Source organism: Odontesthes bonariensis, chromosome 16, assembly GCF_027942865.1.
Source record: "Odontesthes bonariensis isolate fOdoBon6 chromosome 16, fOdoBon6.hap1, whole genome shotgun sequence".
NCBI classification, from domain to species: Eukaryota; Metazoa; Chordata; class Actinopteri; order Atheriniformes; family Atherinopsidae; genus Odontesthes; species Odontesthes bonariensis.
This window is the reverse complement of record NC_134521.1, coordinates 25,189,410-25,205,956: the sequence shown is the minus strand read 5'-3', so window position 1 is coordinate 25,205,956 and position 16,547 is coordinate 25,189,410.

Below are 16,547 nucleotides of genomic sequence, written 5' to 3'. Positions count from 1 at the left end.
AAGAAAGAAAGAAAAAAATAGAAATAGAGATGACAAAGGGTCGATCAGATAGAAATTTGTTACTGATCCAAATATTTGAGTTGTACCAGGAAGTTATGGATGATTCTCAGTGGGTCAATTACAAGTTGGACTTGTACAGATCAGAGAAAAAGGTGACTTATCTACCAAAAGATATTATTTTTATTTTCATTATTTGTAGCAGTGCAATTTCTGAGCGCCGGCTTTTTCCCTCATTTTCATTTTCTTTCCTCGACTTCAAACATCTGGAGTTAAACAAAAAAAGTCAACTATGGCTTGTGTTCAGGGTAACTTTGGCGGAGTCACTTTGGACTTCACCGTGACTCTTGAGACAGGTAAAAGTGCCATATTAGTCCTCAAACTAACGTTATAGTAGGCTTCCATCAGTATAACAACGGCACATTTGTATGTTTTGCCATAGACTGATTTTGCGAGGCCAGACTGGCTAGCTAGCGAGCTAGCGTTCGGGGCAAATGTTCAATTCAACAGCTAACTTAGCTGGATGCTGAAGCTAACACAGAACACGTTGAATGTTGAATGACCCACTGCAATCGGCAGATATTCTTCAAATGTCTCCTCGTTTCTTGGACACGAGGGGACTGGTAGGCAAAAAAATGTGCATTTTAAACAAACACTTGTGAAAATATTTTATTTTACTTTCAGTAGCAGTAACAGTAGGCTAGTCCTTCCTTTTTGTATTCGATTTTATATTGAATGCCTTTTTATTGTCACTATGCAAGTAGAATGAGATTAAAAGCATCTCCTTTCTCAGTGCAGACATGAGCATATAAAAAATATTTTAAAAATATATATATATATAAAATATAACAATCTTAGACATAAAAGAATAAAATATAGTACAAAAGGGGTGGTGGGGGGTAGGTGCACAGAGATATTACTTTATATATAAATAAATATGCATTCAAGTGTGGGTTATTGCACATGACAGGATATTGCACAGTAATGGAGTATTGCACAGGGTGAAGGAAAGGCCTGGGGGGGTCACTATGTAGAGTCAGGTCTACAACTGACGACTACAACTTCTTGTTGATGTTTGCAGCAGAGATTGCTTCCTGGGAAAATGGGAGACCGGTTTAAAAGACAAGGTCATCCAAGAGGCCAAGACGCTCAGAGAGACGGCTCTGCTGAAAAAAGTGCTAACATGTGCCCTGAATGAAGAACCCGACACTGCAGATGAGCCAGGTAGTATTACAACAATAAAAAAAACAAAACATCTTGCACCTTTGTTCTGCCTTTTTAATAATAAACAACTATTAACATTACATTTAAATGGCGCGTTGACATTTTAGTACAAAAAGGGGGTGACTTAAATGTAACTTCAGCTGGACCTTAACATCCTGTCTGACAGTATAATCTTCAGTACGCTGTGTATCATTTAGCACAAGTTTGTAATGGCTGGTCCACTCTGAGCAGTGAGGTTTAAGAGTTTAGATGGATAGCAGAAGATAAAAGGTAGCCCTGTCATCCACAAGGTAGAAATGTGAAGGCAGACATTCTTAAGTGAACTGTGTTATTTACACAGTCTGCAGAGTGGGACAGTGACACGGCCTCCCTTCTTGTGCTCCTGCATCTTCTCACTCCACAACCAGCTGGAAGGAAGAGGCCAAAGAAGATCGGTGTTGGAGAGGCACCAGATCATCTGGTGAAACTTCAAAAGGTTTGTGAAGAAGACGGTACGATATCATTCCAAATATTGTCCATGCAACATTTTTGGAATTGATGGCTCATATGTAGATGTTTGTATTTGTGTTTCAGTGCTGCCAGAGTCTGGAGGATCACCTAATGAGCACTGAAGGAAACCCTCAGCCATATCTTCTGGCCTCGGGGACTTCAGCGGCACAGGTTTCCAGCTTCTACATAATCTTGGTTAGAAAGCTTCTTCAGTCAGTTTTCTCAGAAGATGACCCACGTGTGACTTTAAGATCACCAGTTCTGAATGATCAACGTTGTACTAATTTGGTAGATGATCCTACATTAACCTCTTCATTTGGCATCAAGAGAAAGAGCATACTTAATACACTGCAATATTTCAATATTGCTGAAAATTATGCTGTTGATATCGTGCATGATATATTTTGGAAGGGGTTGGTCAATATGAGGCCAAATTACTATTTCTGTATTTGATTGATCATTTCATCTCTAAAGAAAGCTTGTTAAATAGACTGTATAATCTTGATTATGGCTATCTGGAAAAGAAAAATAAACCAACAAATATAAACCTTGACTGTGGAGGAAATGGATTAGGGTTAAATGCATTCAGTGTTTCCCACAGAATTTTTGGAAACTATTGGGGGGGGGGGTAAATTCACGCGGCGTGAATTTGTGCGGCGTAAATTTGTGCGACTGCAGATTTTATTTTATTTGATTGATTTGCACACATTCATTCAAATATAACAAAAAAATACACAATAAAACACAACAAATTAAAAAAAAGGAATGTGTGCTGGAGATGTCAGAAACCCTTTTGGGCTTATGAGGAAACCTCATCTTGTCATTAAAACAATATGATAACAATTGTAATAGAAAATATTTACAGGTTAAAACTAAACTTCATGAAAAATATGAATGGATCATATACAGTGAGGACTTATGCCTTTTTGAGAAACTTGAAAAGGTTTTCCTTGATAACAAAGGGTGTGGGAAGTACACAATGAGTTCAGGAACACATCAGAAGTGGTTTGGTTTTGATATCTTTAAAAACAAGAGAGCTATTACAAAATAAAAATCTAAAATGGAATTAACTATGCACACTGAGTAAATGTTCTACCTAAAATGATTTTTCTGGAAACTAAAAGACTGTGAAAGCTTTATAATGAGTTCACAAACCCATCCGAAGTGGTTTGGTGTTCATTGATTGAATATCCAGTGAGAACAAAAAAAGGCGTTGCACTTTTGCGACGGTCCCTAAGCGCTCCGGCTGCCGTAGTTCATTCAAGTATATTCGGCGCGGTTACTCTGATCTTTCAGGCTTACTTTGGTGAGTTGATAAAGCCTGTGGTATGTTAGTCTTAGTTTTCTGTAAATATTAATACCATCCTAAGGCTAATTGGTGCGGTTTTCGTGACGCTATTACAATTCCAAAGCTGGAAAATAGGCGAATGTCGAATATAAAACCAACTTCACCCGCTCCGCCTAGTCGGGATGGTTGAACCACACATGCGGGACAGATGAAACACCTTATTTTAAACAGAAACTATTGAGCTTCTATTTTTTTAAGCAACATACCGGACAACATACAAGTGAACTCGTCATTGCTCAAATTTCACATTATTTCTCATAATATAAATAGGTCAAAAAAATATGTTTGTCAACGAAATCCCGATGATTACAGCTAATCTTTTTGCACGCGCACCCACTGATCTATAACGTGTGTCAATCGCCCCCGACTAATAACACGTAAACCTTTTTTGCCACTAAACTTCAAAACTCTGACATTGCACACTTTAGGACATGTTTAATTACTAATTCACCTGTTGTATAGTCATATTGGTTGGTTTTCGAGGAAATCGCTGTGTTTCAAAAAAAAAAAAAAAAAAAATCGCTGTGTTTCAAACGATTGGGATTCGGAAACTGTGGCGGCCAAAAGGAAACTATGGCGGGCCGCCATAGTTTCCTCAATGTATGGGAAACACTGGCATTACAAACGCTGTGTTTGGTCACAAACATACCTTTGATATTTGGTGACCTGAGGGGTGTTCCACAAAAGTAGCTAAAGAAAGCCAGGCTGTATCAGGAAAGCCTCGCTTGAACTAACACCATCTCCCAATTAAGCCTCAAGTCGTTCCACGAAATGTGTTTGTCCATTAAAGAGAGCACCAAACTAGATATAGAATACAAGAAAGTGAAAATAAAAAAGATCACGCCAGAGATTATGAAACTGGAGAGGGATGTTCTTATAAATTCAGATAAAGGAGAAGGTCATAGGTTGAACTGTATTTAATTCTGTCTTCTCTCCACAGCTTGAGAAACATGCAATCATAATTAAACAATTCAACACTACTTGAACTCAAACTTGTCATTATTGTACAGTTCATGCAAAGTGTTAGAAATGTGTTTGTACATTTATATTCACATTTATATGCCATGACCTAACGTGTGAAAAGTTATAAATCATCTCTGTCCATTCAGGCTTCTTACACTTGTAGGCCGTAAGGTGAACCCCGAAAAGTGCTTCAGAAATTGAATCTTGCTCTGACGTCTGGCAACTACAGGATCTCTACTTCATAAAAAAAGCAGGAGGTATGTCAAGCTTACAGTAAAAAGTTTGTCGCAAAAATTCCTGCCCGTTTTTTATGCCGAGACATTTATTGCAGAACTAGCTTCTACAGGGCGTAATCATTTTTGGCCAGGGAGTAGTGGCACGGCTCGACACGTGATCGTGCTAAACTAATAGAGTAGCAGATTTATGACAACAAACCGGCAACATGGCTGCCTCCGTGGTTTCATTCAACGTTACCGATATAAAGGAATTCTCCAAAAAGTCTTCTAAAATCGACCAAATTGATCCTAAAACGTGCTTTATACATAGCCGTCCCCACGAAGAATGATGAGGCAAGTGGGCGACCTAGTTATTTTTTTTATTCAAGTCATTTTTATCAATAAAAGGTAATCAACTGAGATTTAGTAATGAAAAGGACCATGAAATCATTCTTTCGTTCGTTCATTTATTCACTCACAACCATATACAACACATCCAAACCACAAAAAAAGATAGAAAACATATTTATAACATGCAAAACAGAATAGCAAAGCTATTCTATGACAAGCTATTCCTCACAATCAGAGTCAGGACTGTGATCGTCTTCCCTGTCCTCAATTTCTTTTGTGTTTAACCAGTTGGTGCATCTACACAAGTCTGTGCAACAAAGTCCAGCTGCCACACAGGAACATCTGCCTGTCTCACAGGCACTTCCCTTGCAGCCACAGTGTATCACATTTAAAACACTGTCAGGAGCAGGATTTTTGGTCATCCATGTCACTTGTAGGTGTCCATCCTCCAAGTGCCAACCGTGTCCAGCTGGTGATGGAGCACCCATATTTTGTTTCATGGCAAGGCAATTTTATTTGTAGAGCACAATTTGTACACAAGGTAATTCAAAGTGCTTTACATCTACATAAAATCATTTAAAAGGAAAAAAAAACATTAAAAATAATCATTAATTAATTTGTTTAAAGTGATACAATGTAAATTCTCAAAAAGCCCACTCTGGACCTCCCCCTACAGGCTTGGAGGTAATGTACGGTTACACTGTCGTAAATACAGCACCCTTTCACTTTCACTTTTCATGTTTGTTGACGAACCGGCGAGGAGTCAGAAGGTGCAAGCTATGTTGACCGAGAAGGTAAGAGTAATCAAATGTACCTGGGAGCGTGAGAGGAGTCTATTTGTTTTTGGGGTAGGTGTGCCAGAAAGCAAGTCAAAGTACTTCCGCTCAGCTCCCGGGCCGGTCCCGGTCCGGTCCAGCAAAGTTACATAGCGCAGTTTTTCCAACTCAGACCCCCGAAGGGCATAGGAGACAGGCCAATCGTAATATTAAAACTCATTCTAGCCACACAATTTTTTTCAAGCTGTTATTTTAAGGTAGAAATGTTACATAGTATTGCTTTAAAAGTGAAGAGTGCAGATAAAATACTTTCAGGTGTCATGCACAGCTAAATAGAACTGTTTTCAGCCTGGATTTAAACATTGTCAGAGTTGAGGCCTGTCTCACATCTTCTGGGAGACTGTTCCAGATTTTAGGGGCATAAAACTGAAACGCAGCCTCACCTTGTTTAGTCCTGACTCTGGGCCCCAGCAGGAGACCCCTCCCTGAGGCAGGAGACCCCTCCCTGAGGCAGGAGACCCCTCCCTGAGGTTCTCAGAGCCCGACTTGGTTCATATGGCTCCAACATGTCAGAGATGTACTTTGTCGCTTGACCATGAAGAGACTTGTACACAAGCAGAGCTGTTTTAAAGTCTATTCTCTGAGCGACAGGAAGCCAGTGCAGAGACCTGAGCACTGGACTAATATGGTCGTATTTCCTGGTTCTAGTCAGGACTCGAGCAGCAGCATTCTGGATGTACTGCAGCTGTCTCACAGCCCGTTTAGAGCCCAGTGAGCAGACCGTTACAGTAGTCTAACCTGCTGGAGACAAACGCATGGATCAGTCTCTCTAAGTCTGGTTTAGACACTATTCCTTTGATTCTGGCAATGTTTTTTAGATGGTAAAAAGCTGCTGATGTTACTGATTTAATGTGGCTGTTAAAGTTCAGGTCTGAGTCCAATATTACCCCGAGATTTCTAACTTCATGCGAGACCTCATGACTACAGCCTGATAATTGGCCCTTTTGCAGTGATGGAGGGCATCTCTGGTAGGGGGGATGCATAATTCTGGCAAGGCAGATGATGCCATGCAGAATGCTGTATACCTTGCCTCGTTGACATCATCAGCTGCTGGTTGATCATAGAGGACTTTGTTGCACAGACTTGTGTAGATGCACCAACTGTTTAAACACAAAAGAAATTGAGGACAGGGAAGACGATCACAGTCCTGATTCTGACTGTGAGGAATAGCTTTACTTTTCTGTTTTGCATATTGTAAATTTGTAAATATGTTTTCTATCTTTTTTGTGGTTTGGATGTGTTTTATATTATTGTGAGTGAATAAATGAACGAACGAAAGAATGATTTCATGGTCCTTTTCATTACTAAAACTCAGTTGATTACCTTTTATTGATTAAAAATGACTTGCATAAAAAAAATAACTAGGTCGCCCACTTGCCTCATCATTCTTCGTGGGGACGGCTATGTATAAAGCACGTTTTAGGATCAATTTGGTCGATTTTAGAAGACTTTTTGGAGAATTCCTTTATATCGGTAACGTTGAATGAAACCACGGAGGCAGCCATGTTGCCGGTTTGTTGTCATAAATCTGCTACTCTATTAGTTTAGCACGATCACGTGTCGAGCCGTGCCACTACTCCCTGGCCAAAAATGATTACGCCCTGTAGAAGCTAGTTCTGCAATAAATGTCTCGGCATAAAAATCGGGCAGGAATTTTTGCGACAAACTTTTTACTGTAAGCTTGACATACCTCCTGCTTTTTTATGAAGTAGAGATCCTGTAGTTGCCAGACGTCAGAGCAAGATGAAACGAAAACGGGGTTCACCTTACGGACTATTGCTCTGACTTAAACTGCTACTGTGTCAATGCTAAATTATGAAAAGAAGTTCTAACTCAAAGGTCACAACAATAAGGATCAACGGAAATATGTGTCCCTGTATAGGTCCCTCACTGTGTCAGGAGAAACAGTCCTTTCAGGCACTAAAACCTGCAGGGACTCAGACTTGAGCCTGAAAAGTTGTCCACAAAACAAAATGTATAAAATATGAAGTATACTATCAAATTTAAGATGGCTCCGTCAGAACTCAGCCATGGTGCCTGAGAACTTTAAGCAATGAACCTGTATTTAATTTGGCTAAAAGTCATTTCTATCCGTGCCCTTGTTGTAGCATGTGCATGGTGGAATGCCCTCTCCGCCCGTGTTCCTGGATCAGGATATGGCGTGAGGAGGTACGGCCAGCATGCATAGCCTCTGTCCCCAAGCGGGACACCATTGAACTCTCCTGCAGAATAAGAGAAATGTTGAATGGATATACATGTGTTAGGACTTTAGGCAATTTGATGCAATATGTGCCTCATATGGCTATCTATAATTAAGTATGACGAGCACTTTGAATTCCTTAAGATGACCTCTACACCTGACCTCTCATTAGATTACCAACATTCTGCCTATGTTATATACACCTTACTTCAAAAGTACACTGGTAAAGATGGGAAATGTCACCGAGGCTCTGGGTAAAATAAAAGTCAGTCCCAAGCTATTTCTCAGCCTGTTCACCTTTTCTTTTAGTGTTTGCAGAGCAAAAAGTCCTTTTGGAGCTAATAAGAAGTCCCATGTGCATGTTGGAGAGGTAGAGACACAGATCCAAACACACAAGGAAAAGATGGCTGTGAAAGTGTCGGACAACAAACACAGAATGGCCAAACCGTAGCCGGAGACTCATGCGTCTCCGGTCAGCTGAGCTTTAATCTGAATTGGGAACAAAAAGGTCTGTGTCAGCACAGTTTCAGTCCTGTGCTACAAATGCAAAAATCCGATTTACCAAAAGAATTCCTGGAAACAGCACAGGCACGGAGGTCACTTTACAGTCACATATGTACACAACATCTGTCACAATGGGTGGTCCACGTAAACATCTGGGCCTCAGTCAGGCCTGTGCCCCCGGCCTGCTTTTAGACCTCCACTGCCCTCAAATCAAGCTCTTTGTAATCTTTGTCAACCATTTTAAGATTAAATGTTGAAGGCAGATCTGAGCCACGCAGCCAAACCAGAGTTTCATACCTGAAAAGTTACTCGCACACTGAAACAATCCTGCTGCCAAAACCGACAGATTGTCTGACACACGTGACAGAAATGCAGATGATACTAGTTGGGAAGGAGTTATCTTTGGTGGCCGTGCTTGAAACAAGAAACTTGCCTTTTAATCTAAAAAGACTTTCTCTCTTCCTGCCCTTTAGGTGGCATCTCAAAAGAGCCCACACTGTTAGATATCCTCTGCCATCTCACTCAGAGATGAATGTGTTTGAAATGGCACTAAATGCAGGTTTAAAGTCCAAACTGCCATGAACCTGGACACAAGATCTAAGAAAAAAAATGGGAGGAGAGGAGAGGAAAAAGAAACAAAAAAAAGGGTGACTTTTCACCCAGAGAGGTCGTAAAGAGAAGAAAGTCTAAGGTGGGCTCCGTGTTTAAAGAGTTTCATTTCCTGCCCCCCCCCCCAACACACACACACACTCTGACCTTTTTCCTTAAACTTCCTCTTACAACATGACTTCCATCATTTTCTGCTGAGTAATTTATAGGATTTGTCCCTCCAACTTGGCACTGACTTTTATTTTACCCAGAGCCTCGGTGACATTTCCCATCTTTACCAGTTGAACTCGAGGCCATTGCAATTTAGTGTAAGGTGATATCCCAATGAGCTGGCATCATTTGCACCGTTAGATTTCCTTGAAAGGGATAATGTCAGCTGTGTGTCAGAGTTGTGGTCTCAGAGTGAACTCTCAGTGATACTGTTCTGAATGTTCTCCTCCTCCTCCTCTTCCCAGGGCTTGTAGAGAGCAGCTCTCCAACAAGTGTTTCTTATATAGTTGTTCACTGAAACAAATTTGAAGCCATTTTTGAGGAAGATGGCTTGATCCCTTTTGTTGCCTCATTACTTCCTTCCACATTTCAGAAGCCACTGTTTTGCTCTTGGCATCATGTCACAGGCTGACAGACGGATACAGCTGTCCAACCAACCATAATGATGCCACTATGTGTCCGAGGGGTGAAACTTCCCGAGTGGTTCCAGAATGTGTCCATACTCCTACTTTGGGAAAATGGATCATTTCTATGATTTAGAATGAATCTTAGGATGACAGTCGGAGGCGAAGGACATGATTCATCCAACTTTACGATGGTGATTCCATTGTTTTCAGAGAAAAGTGTGTTTTGTAAGCTGTGCTCTTTGAGACATTTTTAATAGATAAAGTATGTTTTTTTTGTGTGTGTATGTAATGTCAGATGATCTGTGATGGAGGTCATTTCATTTCCAACATTGAGGCTAAATCGCCAGGATCAGTTCATGATTCTAGGATGTTCCGAGCATCCTCACTGGCACAGAGGTCTGCACAAGGCGCAAGAATTTTACTTACCCGAAGGAGTGTACTTTTGAAGTAAGGTGTATATAGCATAGGCAGAATGTTGGTAATCTAATGAGAGGTCAGGTGTAGAGGTCATCTTAAGGAATTCAAAGTGCTCGTCATACTTAATTATAGATAGCCATATGAGGCACATATTGCATCAAATTGCCTAAAGTCCTAACACATGTATATCCATTCAACATTTCTCTTATTCTGCAGGAGAGTTCAATGGTGTCCCGCTTGGGGACAGAGGCTATGCATGCTGGCCGTACCTCCTCACGCCATATCCTGATCCAGGAACAAGGGCGGAGAGGGCATTCCACCATGCACATGCTACAACAAGGGCACGGATAGAAATGACTTTTAGCCAAATTAAATAAAGGTTCATTGCTTAAAGTTCTCAGGCACCATGGCTGAGTTCTGACAGAGCCATCTTAAATTTGATAGTATACTTCATATTTTATACATTTTGTTTTGTGGACAACTTTTCAGGCTCAAGTCTGAGTCCCTGCAGGTTTTAGTGCCTGAAAGGACTGTTTCTCCTGACACAGTGAGGGACCTATACAGGGACACATATTTCCGTTGATCCTTATTGTTGTGACCTTTGAGTTAGAACTTCTTTTCATAATTTAGCATTGACACAGTAGCAGTTTAAGTCAGAGCAATAGTCCGTAAGGTGAACCCCGTTTTCGTTTCATCTTGCTCTGACCTCTGGCAACTACAGGATCTCTACTTCATAAAAAAGCAGGAGGTATGTCAAGCTTACAGTAAAAAGTTTGTCGCAAAAATTCCAGCCCGTTTTTTATGCCAAGATATTTATTGCAGAACTAGCTTCTACAGGGCGTAATCATTTTTGGCCAGGGAGTAGTGGCACGGCTCGACACGTGATCGTGCTAAACTAATAGAGTAGCAGATTTATGACAACAAACCGGCAACATGGCTGCCTCCGTGGTTTCATTCAACGTTACCGATATAAAGGAATTCTCCAAAAAGTCTTCTAAAATCGACCAAATTGATCCTAAAACGTGCTTTATACATAGCCGTCCCCACGAAGAATGATGAGGCAAGTGGGCGACCTAGTTATTTTTTTTATTCAAGTCATTTTTATCAATAAAAGGTAATCAACTGAGTTTTAGTAATGAAAAGGACCATGAAATCATTCTTTCGTTCGTTCATTTATTCACTCACAATAATATACAACACATCCAAACCACAAAAAAAGATAGAAAACATATTTACAAATTTACAATATGCAAAACAGAAAAGTAAAGCTATTCCCCACAGTCAGAATCAGGACTGTGATCGTCTTCTCTGTCCTCAATTTCTTTTGTGTTTAAACAGTTGGTGCATCTACACAAGTCTGTGCAACAAAGTCCTCTATGATCAACCAGCAGCTGATGATGTCAACGAGGCAAGGTATAAAGCATTCTGCATGGCATCATCTGCCTTGCCAGAATTATGCATCCCCCCTACCAGAGATGCCCTCCATCACTGCAAAAGGGCCAATTATCAGGCTGTAGTCATGAGGTCTCGCATGAAGTTAGAAATCTCGGGGTAATATTGGACTCAGACCTGAACTTTAACAGCCACATTAAATCAGTAACATCAGCAGCTTTTTACCATCTAAAAAACATTGCCAGAATCAAAGGAATAGTGTCTAAACCAGACTTAGACTGATCCATGCGTTTGTCTCCAGCAGGTTAGACTACTGTAACGGTCTGCTCACTGGGCTCTAAACGGGCTGTGAGACAGCTGCAGTACATCCAGAATGCTGCTGCTCGAGTCCTGACTAGAACCAGGAAATACGACCATATTAGTCCAGTGCTCAGGTCTCTGCACTGGCTTCCTGTCGCTCAGAGAATAGACTTTAAAACAGCTCTGCTTGTGTACAAGTCTCTTCATGGTCAAGCGTCAAAGTACATCTCTGACATGTTGGAGCCATATGAACCAAGTCGGGCTCTGAGAACCTCAGGGAGGGGTCTCCTGCCTCAGGGAGGGGTCTCCTGCTGGGGCCCAGACTGAGTCAGGACTAAACAAGGTGAGGCTGCGTTTCAGTTTTATGCCCCTAAAATCTGGAACAGTCTCCCAGAAGATGTGAGACAGGCCTCAACTCTGACAATGTTTAAATCCAGGCTGAAAACAGTTCTATTTAGCTGTGCATGACACCTGAAAGTATTTTATCTGCACTCTTCACTTTTAAAGCAATACTATGTAACATTTCTACCTTAAAATAACAGCTTGAAAAAAATTGTGTGGCTAGAATGAGTTTTAACATTACGATTGGCCTGTCTCCTATGCCCTTCGGGGGTCTGAGTTGGAAAAACTGCGCTATGTAACTTTGCTGGAGCGGCCCGGTGGCGGCCCGGGAGCTGAGCGGAAGTACTTTGACTTGCTTTCTGGCACACCTACCGCAAAAACAAATAGACTCCTCTCACGCTCCCAGGTACATTTGATTACTCTTACCTTCTCGGTCAACATAGCTTGCACCTTCTGACTCCTCGGCGGTTCGTCAACAAACATGAAAAGTGAAAGTGAAAGGGTGCTGTATTTACGACAGTGTAACCGTACATTACCTCCAAGCCTGTAGGGGGAGGTCCAGAGTGGGCTTTTTGAGAATTTACATTGTATCGCTTTAAACGAATTAATTAATGATTATTTTTAATGTTTTTTTTCCTTTTAAATGATTTTATGTAGATGTAAAGCACTTTGAATTACCTTGTGTACAAATTGTGCTCTACAAATAAAATTGCCTTGCCATGAAACAAAATATAGGTGCTCCATCACCAGCTGGACACGGTTGGCACTTGGAGGATGGACACCTACAAGTGACATGGATGACCAAAAATCCTGCTCCTGACAGTGTTTTAAATGTGATACACTGTGGCTGCAAGGGAAGTGCCTGTGAGACAGGCAGATGTTCCTGTGTGGCAGCTGGACTTTGTTGCACAGACTTGTGTAGATGCACCAACTGGTTAAACACAAAAGAAATTGAGGACAGGGAAGACGATCACAGTCCTGACTCTGATTGTGAGGAATAGCTCGTCATAGAATAGCTTTGCTATTCTGTTTTGCATGTTATAAATATGTTTTCTATCTTTTTTGTGGTTTGGATGTGTTGTATATAGTTGTGAGTGAATTAATGAACGAACGAAAGAATGATTTCATGGTCCTTTTCATTACTAAAACCTTATGATTACCTTTTATTGATAAAAATGACTTGCATAAAAAAAATAACTAGGTCGCCCACTTGCCTCATCATTCTTCGTGGGGACGGCTATGTATAAAGCACGTTTTAGGATCAATTTGGTCGATTTTAGAAGACTTTTTGGAGAATTCCTTTATATCGGTAACGTTGAATGAAACCACGGAGGCAGCCATGTTGCCGGTTTGTTGTCATAAATCTGCTACTCTATTAGTTTAGCACGATCACGTGTCGAGCCGTGCCACTACTCCCTGGCCAAAAATGATTACGCCCTGTAGAAGCTAGTTCTGCAATAAATGTCTCGGCATAAAAAACGGGCAGGAATTTTTGCGACAAACTTTTTACTGTAAGCTTGACATACCTCCTGCTTTTTTTATGAAGTAGAGATCCTGTAGTTGCCAGACGTCAGAGCAAGATTCAATTTCTGAAGCACTTTTCGGGGTTCACCTTACGGCCTACAAGTGTAAGAAGCCTGAATGGACAGAGATGATTTATAACTTTTCACACGTTAGGTCATGGCATATAAATGTGAATATAAATGTACAAACACATTTCTAACACTTTGCATGAACTGTACAATAATGACAAGTTTGAGTTCAAGTAGTGTTGAATTGTTTAATTATGATTGCATGTTTCTCAAGCTGTGGAGAGAAGACAGAATTAAATACAGTTCAACCTATGACCTTCTCCTTTATCTGAATTTATAAGAACATCCCTCTCCAGTTTCATAATCTCTGGCGTGATCTTTTTTATTTTCACTTTCTTGTATTCTATATCTAGTTTGGTGCTCTCTTTAATGGACAAACACATTTCGTGGAACGACTTGAGGCTTAATTGGGAGATGGTGTTAGTTCAAGCGAGGCTTTCCTGATACAGCCTGGCTTTCTTTAGCTACTTTTGTGGAACACCCCTCAGGTCACCAAATATCAAAGGTATGTTTGTGACCAAACACAGCGTTTGTAATGCATTTAACCCTAATCCATTTCCTCCACAGTCAAGGTTTATATTTGTTGGTTTATTTGTCTTTTCCAGATAGCCATAATCAAGATTATACAGTCTATTTAACAAGCTTTCTTTAGAGATGAAATGATCAATCAAATACAGAAATAGTAATTTGGCCTCATATTGACCAACCCCTTCCAAAATATATCATGCACGATATCAACAGCATAATTTTCAGCAATATTGAAATATTGCAGTGTATTAAGTATGCTCTTTCTCTTGATGCCAAATGAAGAGGTTAATGTAGGATCATCTACCAAATTAGTACAACGTTGATCATTCAGAACTGGTGATCTTAAAGTCACACGTGGGTCATCTTCTGAGAAAACTGACTGAAGAAGCTTTCTAACCAAGATTATGTAGAAGCTGGAAACCTGTGCCGCTGAAGTCCCCGAGGCCAGAAGATATGGCTGAGGGTTTCCTTCAGTGCTCATTAGGTGATCCTCCAGACTCTGGCAGGACTGAAACACAAATACAATCATCTACATATGAGCCATCAATTCCAAAAATGTTGCATGGACAATATTTGGAATGATATCGTACCGTCTTCTTCACAAACCTTTTGAAGTTTCACCAGATGATCTGTTGCCTCTCCAACACCGATCTTCTTTGGCCTCTTCCTTCCAGCTGGTTGTGGAGTGAGAAGATGCAGGAGCACAAGAAGGGAGGCCGTGTCACTGTCCTACTCTGCAGACTGTGTAAATAACACAGTTCACTTAAGAATGTCTGCCTTCACATTTCTACCTTGTGGATGACAGGGCTACCTTTTATCTTCTGCTATCCATCTAAACTCTTAAACCTCACTGCTCAGAGTGGACCAGCCATTACAAACTTGTGCTAAATGATACACAGCGTACTGAAGATTATACTGTCAGACAGGATGTTAAGGTCCAGCTGAAGTTACATTTAAGTCACCCCCTTTTTGTACTAAAATGTCAACGCGCCATTTAAATGTAATGTTAATAGTTGTTTATTATTAAAAAGGCAGAACAAAGGTGCAAGATGTTTTGTTTTTTTTATTGTTGTAATACTACCTGGCTCATCTGCAGTGTCGGGTTCTTCATTCAGGGCACATGTTAGCACTTTTTTCAGCAGAGCCGTCTCTCTGAGCGTCTTGGCCTCTTGGATGACCTTGTCTTTTAAACCGGTCTCCCATTTTCCCAGGAAGCAATCTCTGCTGCAAACATCAACAAGAAGTTGTAGTGGTCAGTTGTAGACCTGACTCTACATAGTGACCCCCCCAGGCCTTTCCTTCACCCTGTGCAATACTCCATTACTGTGCAATATCCTGTCATGTGCAATAACCCACACTTGAATGCACATTTATTTATATATAAAGTAATACCTCTGTGCACCTACCCCCCACCACCCCTTTTGTACTATATTTTATTCTTTTATGTCTAAGATTGTTATATTTTATATATATATATATATATATTTTTTTAAAATATTTTTTATATGCTCATGTCTGCACTGAGAAAGGAGATGCTTTTAATCTCATTCTACTTGCATAGTGACAATAAAAAGGCATTCAATATAAAATCGAATACAAAAAGGAAGGACTAGCCTACTGTTACTGCTACTGAAAGTAAAATAAAATATTTTCACAAGTGTTTGTTTAAAATGCACATTTTTTTGCCTACCAGCCCCCTCGTGTCCAAGAAACGAGGAGACATTTGAAGAATATCTGCCGATTGCAGTGGGTCATTCAACATTCAACATGTTCTGTGTTAGCTTCAGCATCCAGCTAAGTTAGCTGTTGAATTGAACATTTGCCCCGAACGCTAGCTCGCTAGCTAGCCAGTCTGGCCTCGCAAAATCAGTCTATGGCAAAACATACAAATGTGCCGTTGTTATACTGATGGAAGCCTACTATCACGTTAGTTTGAGGACTAATATGGCACTTTTACCTGTCTCAAGAGTCACGGTGAAGTCCAAAGTGACTCCGCCAAAGTTACCCTGAACACAAGCCATAGTTGACTTTTTTTGTTTAACTCCAGATGTTTGAAGTCGAGGAAAGAAAATGAAAATGAGGAAAAAAGCCGGCGCTCAGAAATTGCACTGCTACAAATAATGAAAATAAAAATAATATCTTTTGGTAGATAAGTCACCTTTTTCTCTGATCTGTACAAGTCCAACTTGTAATTGACCCACTGAGAATCATCCATAACTTCCTGGTACAACTCCAATATTTGGATCAGTAACAAATTTCTATCTGATCGACCCTTTGTCATCTCTATTTCTATTTTTTCTTTCTTTCTTTCTTTTTTTCTTTTAACCCGAGGCTACTCATTCATCGCTTGTGTGAAAGTTCTGCACGAGGGCAAAAAATATTTACGCTCTGACGCACGTCATGACGTCATAACTTCACAGATGAACATCAGTCAAACACATCAGAGACAATGTGCGTCAGAATGACGTCATTCTGACGCACATTGTCTCAGTTTCAGAGTTTATATAGGACCCTACATGTAACTATATTTCAAAGCTATTGCACGAACAAGAGAATTTTATTTCACACCGAAAGAGAAGAGGAAAGATCACCAAAATGGACGCAACTAGGACGCAAATGGACA